Source organism: Vanessa cardui, chromosome 20, assembly GCF_905220365.1.
Source record: "Vanessa cardui chromosome 20, ilVanCard2.1, whole genome shotgun sequence".
Classification (NCBI taxonomy): Eukaryota; Metazoa; Arthropoda; class Insecta; order Lepidoptera; family Nymphalidae; genus Vanessa; species Vanessa cardui.
Window position 1 is genome coordinate 6,889,745 of NC_061142.1, and position 12,319 is coordinate 6,902,063.

The 12,319-nt window shown below is 30.0% G+C and overlaps 1 long non-coding RNA gene across 2 annotated transcripts in view; it reads right to left on the bottom strand.

Moving 5' to 3' along the window:
* Positions 1 to 682: 682 nt before the first annotated feature.
* The window catches only part of LOC124538212, a 61,764-nt gene continuing 50,127 nt past the window's right edge, over positions 683 to 12,319 (bottom strand). For both annotated transcript variants that reach the window (XR_006966972.1, XR_006966971.1), the window contains one exon: positions 683 to 1,046. This is a non-coding gene — a long non-coding RNA (uncharacterized LOC124538212). The remainder of the gene's footprint in view (positions 1,047 to 12,319) is intronic.

Genomic DNA, 12,319 nt, shown 5'->3' on the forward strand with positions numbered 1-12,319 from the left:
ACACATACATTCTAAAAGGAAAAATTAAAACGGGAGATTCAAAATTAAAACTCCAAAAAACCAAACCGACACGAGCGAAAACAATTCTGAAGTTCAGGCTTACATGGCTTATTATGGCGTATCTTTTCACTGGTCCATAATAGTTTGTACTTAGGAACTCGCTTTCAGCAGCCTTTTGTGCTAACCAATAGACAAACAGGGCATTTAAATTTTGGAAATAAACAAAACAATTTGCACCTATAATAAACATACAGCATGTAAGTACTCTATCATCAATAACTCTATATTAAGATGCAATATCCTTTCTGGTCTTTAAGCCAGGTATATAATAATTATGGTTTGTTTGGGGGACACTACTATTTGCACCAACAAAGTTTTATCGTTAATACTTAACAATACCTAATACTTCATGGTATGGGCATGTTTTGCGGAGGAATGAGGACCATATTGTACGGAAGGTCTTGATTGGTTGGGGACAATAAAAGAAACGATGGGTGGATTGTGTAAAAGACAATACGGCTGGAAAGCATGTTACTTGTGTGATCTCAGACAGAAAAGTATGCAAGAAGAATACATGCTGCGCCGACTACAAATTAAATTGGTATAAGGGATGATGATGATAACTCAACTTAAACATTTAAAGTCAATAGTCGATATTTTTGAAATTGATAGTGTACGGCTCTATTTTATTACAACAGTATTTATTACCTTTATCCCTCTTTCGTTGGAATCAACATAATTTATGACAATAGTGATGTGAGTTATGTCTAAAAATAATTTAGTATCCACTAGTAATCGCTTGCGTCTTCGTTCGCGTTAAAGGTTCAGTGGTTTAATTGCGAAAGAAGTCCAAACTGACAGAAAGACTTTCGAATTTACAATATTAGCATAGCTAACTTTTTAGTGGACGCCTAAGATGTTAATTGTCGGTAATAACAGTCGTTCATTTGTTTTTAGACGAAAATAATTACGCATCCAACGCATTTTTCTCAGTCGCAGCTATAATTTGTGTTCATATCTTCGCCGCCTCTATTTTCTTGTCCAACCTGAAAAAGAAAACGATATAAATTAAACATTGCGTGTTTATTTATTTCATTATTCATTAACTAAGTGAAAATTTTAGTCATTAGTTTGATTAATCTATTTGTACCCTGAAAATTAACGACTAACATTCTTATATTATTTGTTTTTATATTACAATTTTATTATTACTAATAATCGCCCATTGTTCGAGATTCAACCGTAATTAATTGCTGAAAATAGTCTTAGACTTGATAGAAGTGAATCTTTAAGTATCTTTTTGATTTCAATAGCTAAATGTGTACATATTTAATTATTTTTTTGATAAGTTTTGTATAAAATTTAATTAAATTTAACTTTTTTATGATAACTTTAGGTTTAAAACATGTGTTGACTTTGATAATGTAAACCTAAAGTATGGACGTTTTATTTTACTAAATGTATTGCTTTTTGAAATGCGTCCAAGTAAAACTCATACTTATTGTATATACACTCATACGTATTTATCCCAATTCCGTTTTGATTTAGAAATTTAAAATTTTCTAAAATCTTATATCAAAGAGTTTAGTAAAGAGTAAATTTCAAATCAAACGAACATTTTCTGTGATTTCTCGTGATTTGGTGTTTTGATGATTATTTCTAAATGTTGGACCAAATTCGATGTTATTTAATGAGTATTTGACTCGGACACTTGATGGTTTCAGTGCATGAATTTTACTTTTTAATATTAAGAAAAAAAAACCGTCGTGTATGTTTAACTATCAAACTCAAAGGAGGCCGATTTTAATTAATTAAGATCAGTTTATTGCTACTATTTCCGTGAGATCGGGAGTACTGATCAGACAAAAGAAGGGTTATGCTTAGCAATGGTTGAAATCTGGATGCTTTTTATTAGGTTTCAGTCTTGTGTTCTCTAACGTGAAACTGTAGCTTAATAGCGTTAATGATAATAATAGTTGAGAAGGATTGATAGTGCAGCTTTCACATCTCTACACGCCCAGTAATCGTTATAAAGATTTACGTATATTTCATCAGCATTTTCATATAACTGTTCAAATAAAAGTCACAATTTTCGGACTTTAGTTTTAAAAATATAAAAACATTCTTTAAGTGATTTTAAAGTGTTTGTATGCTTGGATTTTTAAAAGTGTTCTTTGACTACTTAATTTGTGTAATAGAAAACGAAAATAATGAACACAAAAAAAAATTGTAAAAGAAAACAAACGACGCGATACAAGTTTTAAGTACATTCGTCAAGAAACGAAAATGCTCGATGTATTTTTAAATTATGCGAAAGAGAAAGTCCATGTAGTTATTCATTAAAATCGTCTACACATTTGCTTAAAACGTTGCCCGTGTCTGGTACACTTAATAATTCACGTAGGCATTTGAAAGTGTTTCTGATTATTGCATTGCGATGAAATCGCTTCCTCCTGCATCAACTGCTTGCTAATAAACTACACGCTTTATTAAAATACCTTCTGCGGACAAAACACCGTTTTCCATTTCAGTCACGCATAGTGCGTGTGCGTTGATGACGATTTGTTTCCTTGATATAAATTTGACATGTTTTAATTCTACAATTATACTTTAATATTCATAAATAAGCATTTTACTTTATTAGCAATAAATTATATGAAATTTGCCGAGTTACGTACTAGTATATACTCGGCGAATTGTGAATATGTTTCCACTACATTTAATTTATGTTCATGTATTATAGTAGTTTATGTAAATTAACCTTTTCAATTTTAAGCTTAACTTTTTAATTATCATTGTTACAGAAATATAGAGGAATAAGTAAAAGTTTAGATAATATTTAAAGTAATGTAACGAAATTATTAATGAATAAATAAATATTAATAAATAAAATAAATTATAATCTTAATTTTTAAATCGTTTGATAGTATCTGTGTAGAATGGTTGCGCCACACTGAGCGAGTTAAAATATCTAAGCGATGTTGCGTTGCGTGGCTGTCTAGTGGATGGTTGGACATAGACGCTACTGTATGTTCTGAGCATTGCGCCACAGTAATTAAGGTCGTATAATTAAAATTGCCGCCATTTAATACTAACCGAGACTAGTTGCTTTTAATTTATTCGAACAGAATTAAAAAATGTGACTACATTAGAATGGAAGATCATCAATTATCAAACATTTTAAAAATGTTATTTAAGTTATTATTTACTAATACCTACTTGACTAGCGTTCAAATAACGTTAGATGCAAAAGAACTATTTTAATAAATTAGACTTTTTAAAATTATTTAAATTATTGTCATTTGTTTATTAAAAGAAGGTATAAAATATATTATCAACTATGCCACTGAAGAGTTTAGTTAGTTTTTTTTTACCGTAAATATACGATAACGCACATCACTAGTTCATAGTCTCATACTTCTTGAAATACCATAGCCTGTCCGCAGTTTGTCGATCGTATGTTACCTCTCACCTCACCTCAGTTCACGTTATATAAATAAAAATAAAAAGCATTTTATATTTAACTGTTAAATTAGTTACAAGTGGAAATTAAAATGCTAGTTAATTTGTAAAAGTGATACTTGTGTTGAGTTGAAAACATGTAATGCGTAAAATACTTCTTAATTTGGCGTTTTTGTTGTAGTCTAGTAAACGTAACCTTTCTACTGTTTTAATATGAAAGCGAGATTATAATTTTTACTTTCATACAATCTTTCACTTTTAGTATATTTTTGTTTGTACTTGTAAAATGGATAGTTCATTCTTATTCGATGTTTAGTTCTCTATATGGTCATTTCGTACATTCTTTGAAATCTTATCAAGTGACCACATTTCGGCAACACTGATCCATTTCAAGAGATTAGTCAGTTGATCAGGCGTATTGCATATTGCGTACAGCGTTATGTTATCCCTTACTCACTGAATCTAACTGCAGTGGATTATTTACACTGCCAACTTCCTAAATCTAGCTGTTAATGAAGAGCTATATACAGGATTTAAGCTCAGGAGCTTTCCCTCTGCGAATTACACCTAACTGTTGTTTGCGGAGTAGTTTTGCGATAAAAAATATTTTACTTCTGAGAGATGCTGTGCTCCATCTTGAATACTAGGTTGTACCTGACAATGGTTAAAATATATAATATATAAATAAAATAAAATAAAATAAAATAAAATATGTATATCATACAATAATATTAGTTATACATTTGATACTCTCTTTTATAAATACATGAGCGTGTTTACTATATCTTTAATACTAAGTAGTTTTGGTAGATGTATAATAATAGTGTATTTATGTCTAAATAGTCTGTAAAAGCTAAAAAAATAGCGTTCAACAGTTGGTCTATAAGTAAACGCACACTAGTAAAGTAGTATGATGTCAAATATACTCTATATATTAATCATCATCATACGAATATGTTAAAGTTGGCCCGTTTGTTTTAGTTATTTTGTAGCGTGTATAGATAATACAAGATATATAAATATTTTAAGACTAGTTGTAAGACTAGATAAAGTTGGCCTTTTTTAAATATAGCGATATTTAATTAAGTTAGATCACGCTATGCGATCAGTCTTGCCCGTACCAGACACCTTCAAATTTCTAAAATGTTTTATTTTTTACCGCACATTAAATGCCAGTTCTTTTTGGTTTTTGATTATATTGTGATATTATATCAAAACAGGTTATATTAATATAAAACGGATTTAAAAAAAAAAAAACATTCAAAAAATTCGATCAGTTTAAACTTTTTTCTACTTTTAAAAAGTCAAAACTACGGATACGATCTTATTTATATTTACTATTTCTTACGTTAATGTAATGACATTGTGGAATGAAGCCACGAGCTCATAGCGATGTATTATTTTAATATCGGGTGCAAGTAGGACAATGTCTTATCTAATGTCAAGTCAGTCTGCTAACGATACTCAATCGTTAGGCTGTTTGCCTATTTATAAAAATTTGGTTGACTAACATTTTGGTCTATAAAATGCATATTTTTTGTTGCAAAAAAAAGCTCAATTGAATTTAGTAATAAACATAGCATTCGGCTATTAGTTTGATGTCAATATAATAAGTTTTTTCTCGAACTAAAAACCAGACGTTGGAGAACGATTAGTAAACGTACAAATACATTATACATATATAATAACACACACATATGTATATTTGTTTTAGTATGAAATTAAAAATCATGAAGTACGAATATTTATCATAATTTCAAAAATCGAAATGATCTTACGAGCGGCAAGTTACAAATAAAAACGTCCTTTTGTAATAAAACAATTCAATAATAAATAATTGATATCGTACAAGGACAAAAATAACGCTAAGAAAATACTGAGAACTATGAATTGTCATAAGCAAGTAGCTAATATAATTAGAATCTATATTGTCTTTGTTGATATTTCTATTAAAGATAAATGGGGCATATTATATATTTTTTTTTAATCGACGTTGTAACTTAAACACGTAGAACCAGTATAGGGTATCATTTGAATTCTTATTTTTTATATCGTATTCGGACAGCAAAAAGTAGAAAGTTTAAAATGATTTGTAACTGACCAGCCTTCTCGTTATGTTAATGGATTTAATTTGATGAAAACCGACAGTCTTTCCAAGTATATGAAACATTTCATCAATGGATATCGCGGTAAGGTTGTGTCAAATCTGTGTAAGGATACCACACAAATGAATTTAATACTCAGTATTTTTGTGTTTAAAGGGTGAATATGTCAGTACAGCTAAAGGTAAAAGATATAATATCTTAGTTCCCAAGGTTTGCACATTGGTGTTTTAAAGAATAGTTGGTTCACATGGCGATGGTGACCGCTGATCATCAGGTGGCACATACGTCTATCTGTTTCATGAAAAAGTAAAACCTTCTTATTTCAAATTTGTCTTAACAGTATAACTAATTAGTCAAAACTTGTTTTATACTGGTCGTAAAATTATATGACTGTATACCTGCCTTAGAATTGCATTTTTATTACATTTTTAACAACGTCATACAAGACACTTAGGTAGTATTTACTACATATTTAAGAGACAGAGAATGTAAAAAAAGTATTTAAAAACGAATCAAGTTCGTGCGTATGGTATAGGACTGTATCTTGACAGATATCAGCTATGGCAGTAATTCTTGCGAAGACCAACTTCACAGTAATTATTATTATTATACGTATGCTCACACGAGTAAATCTGTACTCTATTCTCATAACCTATTACGATGGATCAGACGAAGGACCATCACATTTACGTGCTTTCCGAGGGTGTCAAAGCACTGGCAACTTCTTAAATACAAGAGAATAATGTGAGAGAAAAACTCACTCAATACCTTTTGTTGGTCCAAGTGGGGTTTTGAATCTGAACTTGAAACTCGTGGACTTAAACGAGGAAGTAAGAGACAGATGTAGGAAATGCATACGCTACGGATTATCGTTTCAAAAGCAGGATGTTCAGAATGGTCCTGTATTACGAGTTAACATGACTCATGTCTTATATCAGTGCAGTGCAAAGAAACAGCTAAAACATTGTCGATGTATTAGCATCTGTATTCACGTATAGCATCTCTAATCATGACGAAATGCTTGATATTTCATTTTGTTTATTAATAGCACTATATGATATTAAAAAGAAAAGCTATTTATTTGTTTACTAGTATTATCAAAAAGAAAAAAAAATGTGAAAAAGTTAGTCCATATTGCAGGCTACGACCGTAAAGAGAGGCGCTGTGGTCATAAACACCAACCAATCTAGAAACTGTTTATCTTTACTACGCGAATAATGTGTGTAATCGAAATTAGCCTTGGGAAATATCTTGTTATATTATTCTAGACTAGCTGTGCCCGTAACTTCGTGCTCGTTTGAATCAAACTGAAACCTTATCTTAATTTTATGAAAGTAACCCAAGTTATTACATCAGCTATCTGCCAGTGATAGTCCTGCAAAATTTGGTCCGCCGGTTCGCCGGAACAAACAGACAGACAAAAATGATTAAAACTGATAACAAACAGACAATCCAATTACATGTAAAATATAAATATATGGATTGGACAACATCGCATACATTACTCTGATCCCAATGTAAGCTAAAGCACTCGTGTTATGGTAAATCAGAAGTAACGACGGTACCACAAACACCCAGACCCAAGACAACATAGAAAAGTAATGATAATCTACATTGATTACCGTACCCATGATACCCGGTGTACACACCATGGAGGTCGTCAAAATTGTGGGTATATATGTCGTCTGCGGATTTGCCTGTTATAGCGTTTGGTCTTTTAATCTTGGGCATAGAAAAGTAGACTCTAGTTCTCTGAGGGTCAAAGTTGCTTCATAGCAATATTTAATAAAATTCAGTTCTAAGTTCAGTCGTGAAAGTGTAACAATAGACGGAGAGACAGTTACAGTTGCATTTATAATATTAGTGTAGATTAATTTCCTCTGTCATCATAAATTCATAAAACAAACAATTGCTATGCACATTGAGACATACTTATATCAATAACGGCATGAAGTATACGTTTCAGATGATATGTTAAATCGATAGCTTTATCTATTCCTAGTTCTTCACCTCCACTTAAGGTTAGCTGTTGATAATATAAACTACAAACGTCTTATAATACGTTTATTAAAACTTTTTTGTGAGAATTATCCGGCTCTATGGTTTTTACTTTTAGTTAATACATGATGACTTCCAGGCATTACATATATATGTAGTTGTATTTAACTAACATAACTTGTTTTTTTTTTTATGTTGAAAAAGATGAACTACTGAGTTTTTTGCCGGTTCTTCTCGGTAGAATCTACATTCCAATCTGGCGGTAGCTTCACTTAATATAGTTGTTAAACGACGATTTAAGAGAGCTCGTAAAAGCCTACTTGAATAAAGTATATTTTGGTTTTGATTTCGCCTGCAGCTTTGATCTCGTTTTAGACGTCCGCCTTTAGCTTTTATGTAAAAAAAACATTCAAGACGCTTAAGTTTGCTCAAAATTTTCATCAAATTCAGTTCAGTGTGAAAGGGTAATATTCAGAATATTTTTATAGATTTATAAAACATAACTAAATTGTTACCTCAAATATTATTAGCTATTTATATACTTCCACCATTTTTTGTCTTTTAAATGTTGCCTTATAGAACGTAGATAACGGTGTTTGCCTTTGACTTTAAATTATAAAAAAAGAAGTAATACAATAATAAATTTGCAAACATTAACGTTCAAATATTTAAGACGAATATTGATTTTATTAATTATATTTTTAATTACGTAGCAACAGAAAAATGTTTCTGTAAAAGCTCTAGTACATATAAGAGATGTATTTGCTTTTACCTATTTATTATTGGCATAAGGCGCTCGGGTAGTCTTTGTAAATGTTTGTCCAGGAATATATACTCCAGAGAGTCAGTAGTAGTCATGATGTATAAAATTATGAATCAATAATATATTTAATATATTGCTATGCTATTAATAAGTTTCATTGAAGAAGTCTGATTTATAACAAAAATATATTCAATTAACAATTCATTTTTAAAATCAAACAATCCGTTAATTCTTTATAAGGTTTTGTTTTAATCGACGGAAATATATTAAAATGTCGGAAACAATAAATTCGTGTAATGAAGGAAGATTGCAATAAAATCATTTGCAACACTTGATTCGGTTTCGTGCTTATTTTTGACATCTATTTCCTCTCATGTAACTAAAACATTCAATTTGTTTTCCGATTTGTATCGGCCTTCTGGAAAAATCATTTCTCACTGTATCAATTATTTATTAATAATTACAGGCATTGGAAATCGTATTGCATTGATAACCTTTTGTCTATTAAATATGAATATGGATCGCCTATTAAATGATATTAATAATATCGAATGAAGTAATTCAAAATTAGAATCTAATTGATTTTTTTATGATGAAGATTAAAAAGAATATTGATTCGTTGACAGTTTATAAATTCCAAATTTAAAAAGTTAATTAGTAAGTAGGTACAAAATAATGTATTCGATTAATATGTACTATAATTCTGAAAATAAAGTTTTAATTCATATATAAACGAAGGATCGAAATAAAACATAAAACCAGAAATAAAAATAATTTATTGAGACGTAAAACATAGAAAAATATGTTATTAGCAAGTGATCAGGACACATAAATTAAAATAAAAAAACACATCAAATTATATGAATAAAACAACAATATTTATCATAAAATTACATACAACCTATTTTAAGTAAAAAATGTTGTATCAAATACAACTTTTAGTAGATAAAACTAATTTAAATTAGTCGAGTATGGCGATGGCGCTTACGATATTTTGCAGATTTATATTTTTTGTTACTAAATAAAGTAATTTAATAATATAATATTAATTAAAGGGTATCATTATTATTTCTTAATTTTTAACACACCTATAAGAATAATTTTATTTGAAGTATTAATAAATAACTCTCATTAATTTACATACAAAGTAAAAGTTGCATAGTTACGTTAAATGTTAAATTCTTGTTCAATATTTCCAGTAGTAGGTACCTACAAGTAGTATAAAATGAGATTACAATGCAAGGCCGTATAAGGCTTCCCCCGCACTTGTGGACCTAACTATACTTGACCTAATCGTGTGCTACTTATTTATTCTATTAAGTTCCACTGACAATTCTTGAACGTTATAAATTAATTTAAAAAAAAAGTAACATTCCTAATTTAAAACATTTAAAACGTTTATCTTGTAACATACATATGTATGTATTTGTACCTATTGTGTTTCCCATTGTTAAGTAGGACGGCGATTGTGATCAATGTTAAATAGACCAATCAAAACGTACAATAGAAATAACATACCCGTTGTAATAAGATTAGCGTAATATAAATTCGATAATAGGCAATCTTGGGGTACATTTTATTCGTAAAGAAGTAATATTGAACAGCTACGGATTACTTTAATTATTTAGCTCAGTTATTTTCAGATCAGGGTTTCCCACGACTTGTCTACTGAATTATTAATTGACAAGTGTTTTTTGTGGGAAACTGATTTACTAAATAAAAAATCGTATTCGATTTATATGCGTTTCAAATTTTTTTATAATTCCACTACTAAAAAGAATATTAAACATGATATAGGGTTGTGACGCTCGATCGTATCGATATTTCTTGTTTAATTTAAAACGATCAGATGTTTTGATGAGGTCACTATTGTTAGGAGTCACGGACGAACAAATTCTATTATTACGTAGTTGTTTAACAGACTATATACCTAATCATTGCATCCTTTCGTAGAAACCTCAGTGACTCGAGCGCGTAACTTTGTAAGAAATTCAAGGTCTTACAAGAATAGTACAGAAGTGTGAATAGGAGGGAGCTACTATGTTTATTGCTTCTATAACGTACCGCTAATTATAACGCTTCGCTATCATACAATGTAGCATATGTCAGCTGTCAAATTCTTCGTTTTTCATAAATCTAGGCCAGTGGTTATTTCCAATGAAACAAGACAGGGCTGAAAATGAACAGTCGCGCCTTCAAAAATGTGTTAGGCAGATATATTATTAAATATCAGCTGATTTGTACCTGTTAATCGATGCTTCAATTATTTTAATTATTAAAGACTTTAATCGAGCTAAACTAATATTTATGAATATTGATTGATTACTTTAAATTTATAAAAAAGCGCCAAGCTAACGTAAATTTGTCGATGAACGAATTATAAATGGTCTGCTACGTCTATACAGTTTACTTTTTATCTTTTGATAGCAAGACATTGCCAATCCATTCTATGTCCTGCCACTTCGTTAACTCAAGACAAAAACAATCGAAGAAGAAAGAACTAATCTACATATGCAAAATAATAACTACTGATATAAAACAAACATAATAAATTCTGGAAAAAACATTCATAATAATACAAAACAGGTTTTATAGTTGTTTAAATTAATACAAATAGTTATAAACTAAGATACAATAAAATATAATTATCGTGCATAAATACTTATTAAATTAAAATAAAATTATTAAGCGAAATATGAGTAACTTTGTATTGAAAATATATTTAAATTAAGTTCACAATTACATTTAATATCGTTATCTCATATTAGGCGAAACATATACAACTAAATAAAAATAATAATAATAATAAAAAAAAACACTAATTAAAATATAGAAAGTTCAAAAATAAACCGATAAAATTAAAAAGCACTTTTCAGTTTGTATCAGTTCATAGAACTGGTGGTGGCATATTCCGAGTGGCAGGTAAGATGCGTCGCAACACATCACGGGGTGTCGTACCAGATAGTGCATTTACAGTGTCAACTTTGCCATAATGCAAATTGTCGCTTGCTTTGCAAACGCACTCCTGGCACGAACCCCGAGACGTACTCAAAACTTCGATATCGATTGTTCACGCGTTACGTCACTAAACGTCTATGCACAACACTAATGTCCCCTATATTCACTTTCAAATTATACCGTAGGGATGTTACGAATAAGCGTGAGTTAGTGAATGAATTGAGTTAGTTACAGTGTTCGATATTTAGGTCTAAATATCACGTAACCATTACCAAGCGTGTAAACTAATTAATATTTTATAGGCGCAATGACTGTCACATTAGCTGATCGACATCGTCCGTTTATTATTCATAGAGCAACATTAGATTAGTATGGATTGTTAACGTGTCAAATGTTTATGCATAAGTATCAAGTACAAAATAAAACGATAGCTTTGTTTGTAAATTGATTAAGAAATATTGAGTCACCGGTCGTGGCTTTCGTTTGACGTATAATAAAAATCAAAATAGAAAGCGAGGGAAAGTGTTGACAGAAGAATAAGATAAATATGAAAGAAGGTATAGGTGATATTCTCCGCGGCCTCTATATGTTATGTATGCCTTTGTACCAGGACACCAGCAATGATAAAGAGACTTATATTTTTTTTCATTTAACTATAACTCATATGTTAATTTACCATGTGAATGTGTAACACAATGGAGGAAAAGCAATTTATTATTGTGTATTCATTAGGTTGTTTGGTCATCGGTCATGAGATGTCGTCACTCGGCATAGATCAAGGTAGTAAATAGAAAATAATTGCTCGTTTCCATTGCAATTGATTTAACTTTGAAACTGAAATTAATTTATTCCTTCTGAATGATTATAAATTGCAACATATTTTATACCTTAATAAAAAATCAAGTATCAAGGATGTACATTTTTTAAGCGAATGATGATTCATTCTCATTAAACGTCATAATATCGTGACGTGATCATACAAAGGATACAAACATTATCATTTGACACGTGTAGAATATATCTTTTATATTAG